This window comes from Columba livia, chromosome 1 (assembly GCF_036013475.1).
Source record: "Columba livia isolate bColLiv1 breed racing homer chromosome 1, bColLiv1.pat.W.v2, whole genome shotgun sequence".
Lineage (NCBI taxonomy): Eukaryota > Metazoa > Chordata > Aves > Columbiformes > Columbidae > Columba > Columba livia.
Window position 1 is genome coordinate 149,607,934 of NC_088602.1, and position 12,706 is coordinate 149,620,639.

A 12,706-nucleotide genomic window follows, 5' to 3' on the forward strand; every position below is an offset into this window, starting at 1 on the left:
CCCCACACATACACGCCGCTGCCGCTGCCATGCCCTTGCTGGGAAAGGAGGCTTTGCGTGGCTGCGAAGGAAACAAACACTCTGCAAACTATTGCTTGAGCAAGAAAAACAACAAAAATACCTTTATATGCATGTCTGCATGTATAAAAAAGCAAAACTCAGCAAATATTTTTGTGTATAGTCAAAGGGAACACCGCAGTGAGCTTTCTGATTCTGGTGCGGGTTCAGCTTGCTGGGAAGGGAGAGGGGGAAAAGGTGAAAAAGGGCTTGTACGCAAGTATTGCCAAATAACTTTGCAAAATCAGATGGGAAAAATTAAAATGTTCCCATACGCTAATTAGTTAATGTCTGGCCTCAAGCATACGAACGTGCCCGTACTTAACTGTATCTTCCACGGAAGTGAATGCAATTGAATCTCATACTCCAGTTGTTCCAGAAACTCAAGACCTCTAGAAATTATAAGCATGGCTTAGTAATGGTGAGATTTTAGAAGTAATTAAGGGTTCATCCACTTTGGGAGTTGCTGTAGAGCAGCTTCACTTGCATAACTCCCCTTCCCTGCACTGGACATGTATTTCACACTAATACTGCTTTCTTTAGAATTCATTTGCACTGCTTGGGATTTCAGTTCACAAGGAACCTTTGCCTGAATTGATGGACTTGTGCAAGGTGAGTCTAAACTGCATGTTCTTTTTTACCTTGTGTTTTAGACTTTATTTAGGCATTTCTTCCTCAAAGGTAGACATTTCTTTTGAAAACTAGAGGTGAAGTTTCTCACACAGTCACTGCTGTCATGAATTTGGAAAGCAATACGAACACTAAATGCCACGAGACCCACAAAAAGCCCTTTGGGAGCATGGCCCTGTTTGCCTAACGGGGAATGTTTGTTTTTCTAACACCGAGGGGAAGGCGGTGCAGCGGAGAGAAAGCTCTCCTTTCAGAGTAAAATCATTTCTTCACAGTAAGTCCTTCTGGACAGCAAGTCCTAATGATACTTCATGGAGAACATAAAATTCATGATCTGTCCAAAGTATAGTCAAAGCTTCAAAGTTTTACCCAAATTTTATTAATTGTTTTTGCTTAAAAAATGTTAACAATATTAATGTGAAAAGAGTCAGATAAGTTCTTCCAAGACTAGTAAGTATTAAGCTCATGGATATACAAACAGCTCCCCTTCACATGAGGTGAAGAGCAGGACAAGGAAGGGTCCTAGATAACAGAAAATAATAATACAGGTGTGATGCAGGTTTTAGTGCACAGATTGGTGGCATCCATGAAGACTTCTTTGCTTCTACACAGCACCACGCCACAGCTGTCTCCGTGCAGTTGTATGGCAATGTTCCTACATGAAGAAGACTTCCCAGAGCTCAGGTCATGATGCAGAGGGTCCTGTCAGAACTGCCAGAGCTGCAGAGGACCCACACGGCTCCATGGCTTGCAGGGCTGAGGCGCAGCCCAGCTCTCTGTGGGGGCTGCAGGACTTCTTCGCTCGAGTCAAACCATTGAGCTGCTTCTGGACTCTGTCTGGCCTGGGGAAGGGTTTAGCTCCTTTGCAAGGCACTACAGCTCATCCTGTACTTCTAGAACAAGCTGGCAGCACATGAATAGCGTACTTAAGACATAACCCAGATAAGCCTTCCAGAATAATTGAGATTCTACAGCATATGACTTTTAAAAGTAAGTTTCCAAAGACTTGCTAGAAAAAATGTGAGTTTTGCCTTAGCACTTGTAATTCTAAGATTTCTGAATAATCTTTTTAATGCAGGTTTATAAAAGAACAGGAAGGGGGAAAAAAGAAAAAAAAAGTATGTTCTTTTGACTTCAGTTGAAGTTCAATTGATACAAGATCTATTAATCACTGGCATGCAATTTACATTGAGAATGCCTGTATTAAAGCAGAGATATTGAAGAGCTGGAATGGATTGCTTCCCAAGATCTTGTGGCATTAAGAGTGGAGCTATGTTTGTGTTCTGTTTTTGTTCTGAACTCAGTAGCATTCAGTTGACTGGGGCAGTATCTCTTATTAAAATGAGCCGTAAGAGAGCTGCTTTTGTGAACACACAGGATTATTACTTTTTTCAACAGGTGTTTGGTTAGTTCCTGACTGTGCAAAGACTTCTATAACTAAATACACCATGAATAAGTCCATTGAAATCGCTAAGGTCTGTCTAATGTTTTCATCTTCCTATTTCCCAGAACAATAATGGTCTCAGTCATCTATTATTTGCAAGAATTCACAGATAAAATCTGAATAAAGAGGAAGCATGGATAATATAGCACCAGAGCCTCCTATTGTTTCGTTGGAGTAGGGAAATCCACTGGAGACTAAACTTTCTGTAAACAGCAATCCAACACTGGCTGTCTTTCTTCCCTCCCAAGGGAATGGCTGACTTGGGGAACCTCAGCCCCCCCCATTCACCTGGCCACCTCTAACGTGGAGCTGAAAGAAATGCTATCTCTAGGGACCAAAAGATTATGAATATAATGCTTTTCCCATACGGAAAAAAGAAGCAAAATCCAGGTGTAGGTGATTTCCCAATAGTAGAAGGTGGGACAAGAGGAAAAACCATTTTATGCCAACAGTGCCAGAGCTAAAAATTCCCACTGACTTTCATAGAGGAGTTTTTAAAATCAGCCTGTGTCTCCTTGCACAGAATGAGTGAAGTTTGCAATGCCACTCAGCCTCATGCATGGCAAAGGCTTTTCGTGTTGCTTCCATACTTTGAAAAGGCCAGAGCTTTCCTCAGCACATTCTCTTAAACACCCAGTAGGCACGGGAAAAATGGGGGTGAAGCCAAAACAATAACCTTGCAAAGTGCTGAGCCACAAACCAGAGACCTGAAGTGCTCATGTTTCCCCTGAACATCTTTCCAAGCTGCACCCTGGCTTCCTGAGCACTTGCTGGGACGGGAGCCGATGCTGTCACCTCACCCCGTCCACAGCAGCATCCCAATCTGCCACACAGCATCGGGGCATTTGCAGGGCCTCTTCACTGGGGCCTGACTGACCACAAGTGAGCAGCGAAATCAAGTTCCCAACCAGTAGCTCAGGTGGCAAATACGCAATGTGCACAAAACTTAATTTGCTCCTTTATAACCCTGATGAGCTGTTAGAAGCAAAAGTAGAGGGAAGCTCATGGGAGGGCAGTTCCTCATCCTGTGACCTAAGAGAAAGGGTTGTTCTCCCTCTGCCTGGGGAAGGCTCTGTTCTTCCCACCCTTGGCCCTTGTGGCAGGTGAATTGAGGCCATGGAGGGAATCTGGGCTGGTGGAATCGCAGGAGGAGCTGGTTACCAGCAGACAAGAACGATGTGGGAAGCTCCGCATTGTTCTTGCCAGCAGATGGAGCAGGGCTGGCATGGGAAGAGGGAGCTGCAGGAGCAGGAGGCCCTTCTGCCTCCATCCATGCCTGCCCCTCTCCCAGGAGGAGCTTCTCTGGCCCTGCCCTGCCCTGGAGGGGTCTCACCTTTCTTGCAGGTTGTCCTTCTGCTTCCCCCTCCCAGACAGAGGATCTGTCCCAAAGCTCTCATGGGATGAAGGTAAACCTTTCCCAGGGCTGCCTCCTTGCACTAGCACCTGCAGAAAGCTGAGCACAGCACAGCAAGGAGGGTTGATGAGTGTGAAAGCCTTTATCCTTGCATCTCCACTGGCCCATGCATGTCCACGGTCACATGTCCACAGACATGCACACACACTTTTATGTTTGGCTGTGGACTACTTTGAGCAGTGGAGATCTTCTACATACCTGTGTTCACCTTCCATTTCTCCTAAACTGGTTCAGCACCATCACCTGTAATGGCCAGCTAGGTTATTTTCCATTCTTATTTCTGTTTCTTCTGAGCATAAGCCAGAATCCACCTGAAAGATGGATGTGTCCATGTCAGAACAGCAAATTAAACTTACTGAACTAAGAATGACCAGATTCCCAAGGTGAAAAATTGGAGACAGAGGTAGAAATAGAGATGAAGTCCTCCTTTCCTGCTTAGCCCTGGATGCAGGTATGAATGAAAAAATAAGATGTAGCCTTCATCCTCCCACCCTCTTGCCTTAGGGCCTTTCTCCAAGACTGGTTCCCCATAAACACCCTTTTATTAATCCCTTTCACATGCTTTTTTGGTGAGATTGTGAGACACAGGTCCTTCTTCAGCTCTCACCAATCCTATATGTTTCAAGCTTTGAAAGTCAGAGGGAACAGTCTTCCCTTGGTGAGCACACATCAGTGTGTCAGTCCCATCACACGATCACTGCAGATGTGGATAACACAGCAGAGGAAGGTGGTCAAGGTACTGTTATCATCTGCCAGTTTGGAGAGGGAGGTGTCAGACCCCAGCATGCTGTGCTGTCTCAGTGGGTCGGTTCTTCCCAGCTAACTCCTCCGCAGGTAGTAGGCTCATGAACTAAGGTTGTCCATGGCACGAGAAGGGACAGCAGTCTCTGATTCCTCCTCAGTGGGCAGCACTCAATGGGCACTGTATCAGCCAGCAGATAATACAGATGCAGTTCTGCTAATGTGTGTGTGGTTCAATGCAAATGTAAAGACAAACAGGTTGTCCTATGAGTAATGTGAAGTGCTGTGCATACCGTACAGAGTAAATACTGTCTTGTTTGCAGAGGAAGATATTTGCAGATAACTCCAATACTTATGCTGCATTCTTCTCTGGTTTTCCTTTTGGTTTTCATTATTCTGCTTTTTGGAAACAGTTCCTTCTTCTTCCTCAGGGGAGTGGAAATATTTCCCTTTTTCTTATTTTTAAAAAGAAGCTCTTTTGTTTATGTCATATATAAGATCTTCACCATCATTAATTCAGACATCACCTGATGTTATGCCTACAGGGGCAAATACAAGCTATGGAAATGGAAAAGTACATCAGAATCTCATACGTTTAATAATAGCCTACACATTTGAAGCCAAAAGGTAGTTGTGTAGCCCCAGTATGTTTCAAAAGTGCCATACTGGTGTCACTTATTTTAGCCTGTTGTAGAAAAAACAGACATGATTGAAAATCCCAAAGCTCATACCTGAGAAAGGACAGCAAGAAATCAGCATGGTTTGTATTCTTTCTTACACTTTTTTTAGGGGCAGAAAGAGATCCTGCTGCAGAAAATTCATTTGACATAGATGTTTCAGTGATCTGCTACACAGACAGTAAGGGATAGCATTTTAGAAGCTTTTTATGGGGTATTAAAATTCTAAGGAGGCCAAGTTTTCTAATGGAAAAAGCAAAATATCTCAGGGTTTGAACAGAGGCACCATCTGCATCAGAGCGACCCCAGAATAATTGACTCTGTGTGTGTGTGTTTGTGCACACATACGTGTGTGTTTCAGAGGGACATTCTTTACTTCAGTTCCATTATAATTCCTTTAAATATTTATTACTGGAATGTAAATTTAGCTGAAAACTGAGGTCTTTGCTTTGGAAAAGCCAGACTATCACCTACCATGGGTATTGTCACTCAGCAGAATACCCAAGTTCCTTTTGGAGAAACAAAAAGATTTGGTTATATAAGCAGGTCACTGCGTTGAATTATAAAAGCGGGGCGGGTGGAAAGAATAAAAACCTGCTGACTGCTGGTTGAACTACTCCCTGCCTACGTGTGAACTGAAGTTCTGCAGACCTAGCAAGAAGCAGGAGCAATATTAAAATGAATTGGTTACAAATAGTGGAAATAGTCCAGCATGCACATTTAGAATATGCAGCCCTAAGGACGGCTTTGTTTTCAGATCGTTTGACTTTATTTTGAATGTAAAATGTTAATAAGCCTCTTAAGGAGATTGAGGGTGGGAAAAAACATTTGTTGATCACTTTAAACCCCAGGAAAATAAAAAAGTTCTCAAGTTGCTGGATGAAATAACAAACTAGAATGGGTTTATACTTCTTACATTGCTATGAAAGCTTTATTTCTTGATCATTTCCAGACACCAGAACGTTACTAAAAATCCACAAAGGGAAAAGAAATTCTACATTTATATGAGCTTTAAAATTTATTTTGGGACCTAAGTGTGTTACCAGTGTAAGGCAGAGTAAACCTGTGACATAAAAAGTATTGTTCATCAAAAAGAGGGACCAAGGACCAGCCTAGCACTACCAACACTTGGGAAAGGATTTACTCACGTAATTTTGAGGATTACGCTTTATTCTGGAGGGTCAAAACTGGAGCAGGCTGATGTGGAGAATACTAGTGCTGAGGCTCAGGTATTTGTATCACTTTAAACCCCACTGTCATTTCAAGGATATAAATAGGCTTGGAAAAATCAGATTATTGGGAGGATTAAGTTGAGATCAGTGTCAGTAACAATCTATTTCTTTGTGGTGACACCAAATGAAAGAGGGAAAGTTTGGGGGAGGGGAGTAATGCTGTTCAACACTGCCTATGGGTTGACTGGGAATGGGGAATATAAATGAAGGGAAAGAGGGTTAAACAGCACAACTCCCAAGTGCCTGGTAGGCAGGGTGAGCATAAGGACAAGAAAATCCTGGCCAAAGACCTCGGCTCACTAAACACTAGTTACAGTGATGGAGTGTCAAGATGTATTAGTCACTCTAGTTTATTAAATTAGTAAAGTCTGTGTCCTGTGCTACTGTACTTTCAGCCTCACCACCCAGTGTGCCCTAAGAGCCACAAAATCACAGAGGGATTTTTTCTTCCTTTCTTTTTTTTAATGCCTGAATCTTCTCCCTGCAGCACCACTCCTGTTCACTCCTAACCAGGCTGGAAAAAGGCAGCACATGCCTGGCCTCCATGTCCCTGGGGACTCTGGAGCATCCCTAGGACGAGGAACGTAGCATGATCCCCAAGCACCAGCCCCTCCGTCTCCAGCTCAGCTCATGGCACTGAGGCTCCTCCGGCCAGAACTCATTCAGTCAGTCCATGACTGAAATCTGTGCAGGTATAAGATCAAACTTGTTTGGCTGTTTCGGATTCAGACTGATTTTGATAGCGGTGACTTTAATTTGGTGATAAATTGCCTGTTGTATTTTCTTTCAGCCAGGAACATGAGAGAGTGGAGTACAGAAGGTACCTTGTGATGCTGAGAAAAAAAACAACAAAAAAACCATATTTAGGCTTGTTTTCCATCTAGCCTTTTGGAAGAAAGTTAAAGGCTGGGTTTTCAGCTCAGGAGCTCTGTAAGTGAGATCATACTTCCTTGACAAGCCATTTTCTACTTACCGCCTTGCCCCAATTTCACCTGCCACCATTACCACTGTTTAATGAGGCAGGACGTCCTTCTAGCAAGTGACTAGGAACCATCTTCTCTATCTGAGCCCAAGGGAGATTTGTCACTGGCAGCTGTTGGCTTTCAGGATGTGCCATAAGGCTTATCATGTTTTCCAGTTTTTCCTTAAGAGGAATGAGGAGATAGATGGGGAAGAAGGGTATCTCACTGGATAGGGGTCTTTCATCCTTCTGCTGGTTGGCTGAGCAGACAGTGCTGGGAGACTAGTGGTAGTGCAGCTCAGGGCTTTCAGCAAGATTAATAAAGACACCTGGCTATAAGCAAGGCAGTGGTGAGAAGAAAGGAATGCAATGTTTCTTGGAATAAATAAAACTTCTAATAACTACCTCATGTATACTGCCCAATGACTGGAGCAAAAATAGCAGGGTAAACAATTCCTAGCACTATCCTCAGGTACTTTCCCAAAAGTTTACTTTCACTCTGTACTAAAGGATTTATTTTTTTTTCTACTGTTGAAGGAACAAAGGTTGATATTTGGATTTGTGCATTTATAGCTGTGTCTCTTCAGTGGTTTCCTCACAAAAGCTCGTGGTTCTTTTTGCATTTTCCATTTGATTTTTTTTTTCTTAAAAATATATTTAAATTTCTTCTCCTATTTCTTTAGACACAAAATGCAAACCTCTGCATCTACAAAATAGCTCAGATGCCTTTCTTTTCCTTCTCTCTTTCAGTCCTGCTTCTGCTTTCCATTTTTACTTCTGCTCAGAGAATTAGTCATTTATAGTTATTTCTCTCTTTATTTATATGGGCACGTATTTTCCTTGGAAAGCTGCTGCCTGGTCCTTTGCAGTCATTGTCACCTGGCCCCAGCCCTGCTTGGTCTCTGTAAACCTACTGGCACCACAGAGCAATCCCTTTTTTCTGCATTTCAAAGTCATTCCCACCTTTCTCCTTGGACATCAATTAGAACTATCAGAACTGATCAAAAAGCAGAAAAACGAAGGCTAAGGAAATATCCACAAGGATAAGCAGGAGATAAATCTCGGTTTGCGGCACCTTTCTTACTTTTGCATTTTCATCGTGTCCCAGGGTTACTGTCCCACAGGCAGGGCTTACCAAGGGTGCAACCCCTTTCTTCTGCATTTCAAAGTCATTCCCACCTTTCTCCTTCGACATCGATTAGAACTATCAGAAGCGATCAAAAAGCTAGGAAAAAAAATCTTCATAGATACTTCATTTCAATTTCCTTCCTATTTAAAACAAAAATGAAAAACCCCCAGGTGTTCTGAAAATGTGTTTCGAACACTTCTTTCTTGAGGTTGTGAGCAAATTTCCTTCTACCCTCCTATAACCAGGTAATAATAGAAACAACATATGTCCCCTTCTATATCCACATTAAAGAAGTTTATGCCTGTCCCACTTAGGAACTAGCTGCTACTGTGACCTGCATTTTTTGATCTCATCTCCACTTTCTTGTGGGATCATTTTAATTTCTCTGTAGTGGTAGAAAGGGAGTCCCAGGCATGTGTTTTTCTCCAAATCAGGACAAGACTCAGTCTCTGGCCACAGCTGGCAGTCAGGTTGGTCAAAGCCTCTAGTTTGAGCAGCAAACTCTCTCATACCAGTAGCCAGAAGAAATCCTTCACATTAATGCCAGCCAGGCTCCATTGCCTCTCTGCTCACTTCTAGGCAGCTCCTGATCCAAAAAGTTCAAACCTTTCCATGCTCTCTGACCAGGACACCTTCTGTGACTGTGCACAGGCACCCAGTTTGATTTCAGCTCCCCCAGTTGCCACAGTTTGCTGGATTTTGGAAAACATCTTACAGAAGATAATTCAGCAGCAGCAGGTGTGTTGGCTACAGGCAAAGCAGAGGCAGGCAGCGGTGGAGGCTGCTGTGGGCTCTGCTCCCGATGCCACCAGTCACAGTGCTGGTGCCTGGGGTCACCTGCTGGTGTGGGGACAGAGGCACAATATGCCCCGAGATGGAGCCAAGGGCACCAGGTACGTCTCGAGTGAGTTCACAAGGCAATGTTGTTTCATAGCAGAGCACAAAACTCATCTTTTCTCAGACACCTCCCAAATATGAAAAGGAGCAGGAGGCAGAGGACAAAGAAAAGTATTCAAGATGAAGGGGCCAAGCACTAGGATGGGAAGAGCGGAGTCCACGTTCAATAACATTTATGCTTATCTCAATATTGTACCTGGCGCCTAGGTACTGTAGCAATTGGAACCTCGTAAATACCAATGACAGACAGTAATTAGCACCCCATAAATACCATCAACAGATAATCTTGCTGCTAGGAAGCAAGAACAAGCTTTTCATACCCAACTGGCCAAGCAAGCTTGGAGGTGAAAATAACAAGAAGATGGAAAAAACACCTTTTGAAAACAAAGGTCTTTCTCTGGAGCTAAACTTTTTAATGGAAATAAAGCCTAAACCAGAAGTCTTATACTAGCCTTAGGCTCCAAAGTGCCCCAAGTCAATTTATATCTGGCTGATAAAAGAGTAGTTGATTGATTCATCACAGCCAAAGGCTCAGCTCCTAGGAATGCATGATGATTTATTTTTTTCTGGGATCCCTTTGATCTCTGCTGGAGGTTGAGGAGCAGCCTCCAAATTATAGAGTAATTTTGGAATTATGTTGAGACTGTTTCACAGAAAAGTCACCTTCAAGTCTCCAAGGCTCTCTCAAGTGACATGGAAGTGGCGAAAAGCTTCTAGCATGACATTTTTATCTCAGACAAAATGAATACAGCAGTTCTTAAAACAATGGTAATCCAATCACATTTGGACTACATTCAGATCTGGATGTAGGAGCTTTCTATGCACTAGACTAAAAGTACAAGTTTCTATGAGGTTATCTGGAAGTAATAACAGGTTTACAGATCTCAGTAGATCAGGTAGAGGAAGACAAGCATCAAACACAAGCCTAAAACACTAGTAATTGGCACATGGGAGAAACTTGCCTTTCAATTCAGTGTATTAAACTCCACAGCAGTATTTATTCCAGGCAAACAAAAGCCATAGGAGGTACAGCATCTACTCCCTACCATTCCCCCTCCACACAGTGCCCTCCCTGGCTCCCCATGTACCTTAGAGCCGAAAAGATCTTTCACCTTGTCCTGCCTGCCAGCCTTTTGTCATGCTTGCTACCCTGCTGTAGAGCTCCTGCAGCCAGACCAGTGGCTGAGGGTCTGCTGGAGTTTGAGGGTCTTCTCAACACAGCTGGTGGGCAGCAGGACTGGAACCTGCAGTTCAGTATCTGACATGTACTCCAGCAAAGCAAGGCACATAATGAGGGAAGCTTCTTCAGCGCAACTCTAATGATCTCCTCCACGATAATAATATAGAAATGCAGAAGACTCCATGATCACTGACTGTATTTGCCTGAGAATTACAAAATATTAAATAGCATATTTAGCAAAACAAGAGCTTTCAGGTATTCTCTTTGTCAATTGTCAAGGGCAGAACTGCAGATCTAGTTTGTATCTGTGTTGAAACCTTCACCAACTTAATTAGAGTAAAACGCATGAAGTGCAGTCATTATAATCTGCTTTGCAGCAACACAAATGTATATAAGCCTTGTTTGTATGACAGGAGTGTCCAGATTTTGCATTTTCCTTTGCCAAGAAAAGCCAGGTTTGAGGGGGGACGAGGGAAGGCGGGGAGAAGACCGTAAGAATTCCTCAGCTGGTATTGCTAAAACACATGGAAAGAGCTGCTAAGTCTTTTCGCTGCCTCCACCCTTCCCAGTAGTCTCATTATGGTAAATAATGTTGCACTTATTTGAAAACTCAGGTTTCCTACGGCTGGCTGTGCTGGGGGAGCCGGCAGCGCAAGCGGCGCTGAAGATCTCTGCTCCTCAATGCCAAATCCCAGCGCTCGTGCACCCTTGGTTCCTTGGAGCATCTCTGTTTGCTTTCAGAAAGTGGCTTGAACTTCAGCCTCAAAGCAGAAGCATATTGTGGCAGATACTCTAATCACAATGTCTAAATATAATACAAGGGAAGACAATTTCGGAGAGCTCAGCTGCACTTTTTAAAGCAACTGCCAGGAAACTGCCTCTGTGGCTTGCTGCTTTAGAGTAAGATTAAATGAATCAGTCTCACCATTTGAATGTGTGGGAAGTTAGAGACAGCAAAGTGACAACTAAGGATGGTTTATTTATAATTGGGCCCTCCCCCTATAGCTGTTTGTGCACAAGTCCTGTGCACTAAGTTCAAAAGTATCTGCCCTTTGTGTAAAATTACTCACAAATGCTATGTGTAGGCCAGGTGTATGTCTACGCTGGTTTGGTTGATTATAAAGTTCGTGTAATTATTATTGAACTGTCTAGTGATGTTTGGAAAAAAAATGCAGCTTATTACTCAGCAGCTTCAAAAGGCTCTGAGTCCTTGGTGTTTCAGCCAGGAGTGTTTCACAACAAGGAAGAGCCTGAGTGGGGCATCACTGCCACGAGAAGACCTTGGGGGTGGCACGGAGACTGGGGCATCACCTGAGCAGCAGCTTTGCAGCCAAGAGGGCTGGAGGGCAATGCGGAGGCAGCTTTACTAGCAAGGACCTTTGATACTTAAACTGCAGGTCCCCACTCCTTGAGCAAAAACACCTCTGACTTTCACCTGGAGGTTTAGAGGTTCCCAAAAGACAGGAGAGTTTGCCCAAGACAGGTAAGAGTTCTGTAGCTGTAGCTGCAATCACAAGCTTGAGAGAAATTCAGTAGTTTATGGTATTATCTGATTAATGAACCCATCTGGAGTGGTACTGCAATGAGAAATGGGTTTGTCAAAGGAAAAATGTGGGTTTCTCATCTTCACCACCTCGTGAAAGTGGCTTGAAGTTTTCAAAGTGTCCTTCCGAGTCAGTAAAGGCAATATCCACAAATCTGAGGTAAAGCTGCTGAGAAGAAGACCCAGAAGTGGCTGAGTTCCTTGGAAGAAGAGCAGGATTGCTCTTTGCTAACCTCCTGGTGGATTAGCCATTGGAGTTGGGCTGACCTCAATCCCTGAACTTTCCTTCCTCCCTGCTTTGGCAGGCTTGGCCTTTAGTCTGTAGCATCAGCCTGTGCCCCTAACTGGGAAATATTATTAAAATGGCATTAAATATTAAGATAGACAACACAGCATGTCTCACAGTGAGGGATTTCCTGACACAGCAATGCTTTTCCTAATAAACTGCTCTGACAAACAGTTTACTTATACTCTTACTTCAATTAGATGAACTACTCTGCAGCAGTAAGGATGAGTGTGGCTGGGTGTTATTATGAGAAGCAGTAAATATTTATTTGGCTCTCTCAGCATGGAAGTGGGTGGGCGGCAGGGTCTCAGGTGAAGACCTCATCAGCACAATTTTTAAAGCCATAGTCACAGGCTGCGGCTAACCAGTAAGGCACAACTCTGTTGTGTGAACCCATCACCGACAGCTTAGCTATTCATCTTGGTCCAGCATTAGCGGTGATGGACATCATAGCCAGGTTTGGCTTTTACAAAGATCTGGGCTGGAAAAAGAGATTACCTCCATTAAATAGTCCA

General features: G+C 43.5%; 1 long non-coding RNA gene across 1 annotated transcript; it reads left to right on the top strand.

Moving 5' to 3' along the window:
* The first annotated feature begins 458 nt into the window (after positions 1-458).
* Positions 459-10,277, top strand: LOC135575967 (uncharacterized). Its single transcript, XR_010467484.1, has 3 exons — positions 459-669; positions 6,683-6,887; positions 6,986-10,277. It is a non-coding gene; the product is annotated as an uncharacterized LOC135575967 (long non-coding RNA).
* Positions 10,278-12,706: the final 2,429 nt, after the last annotated feature.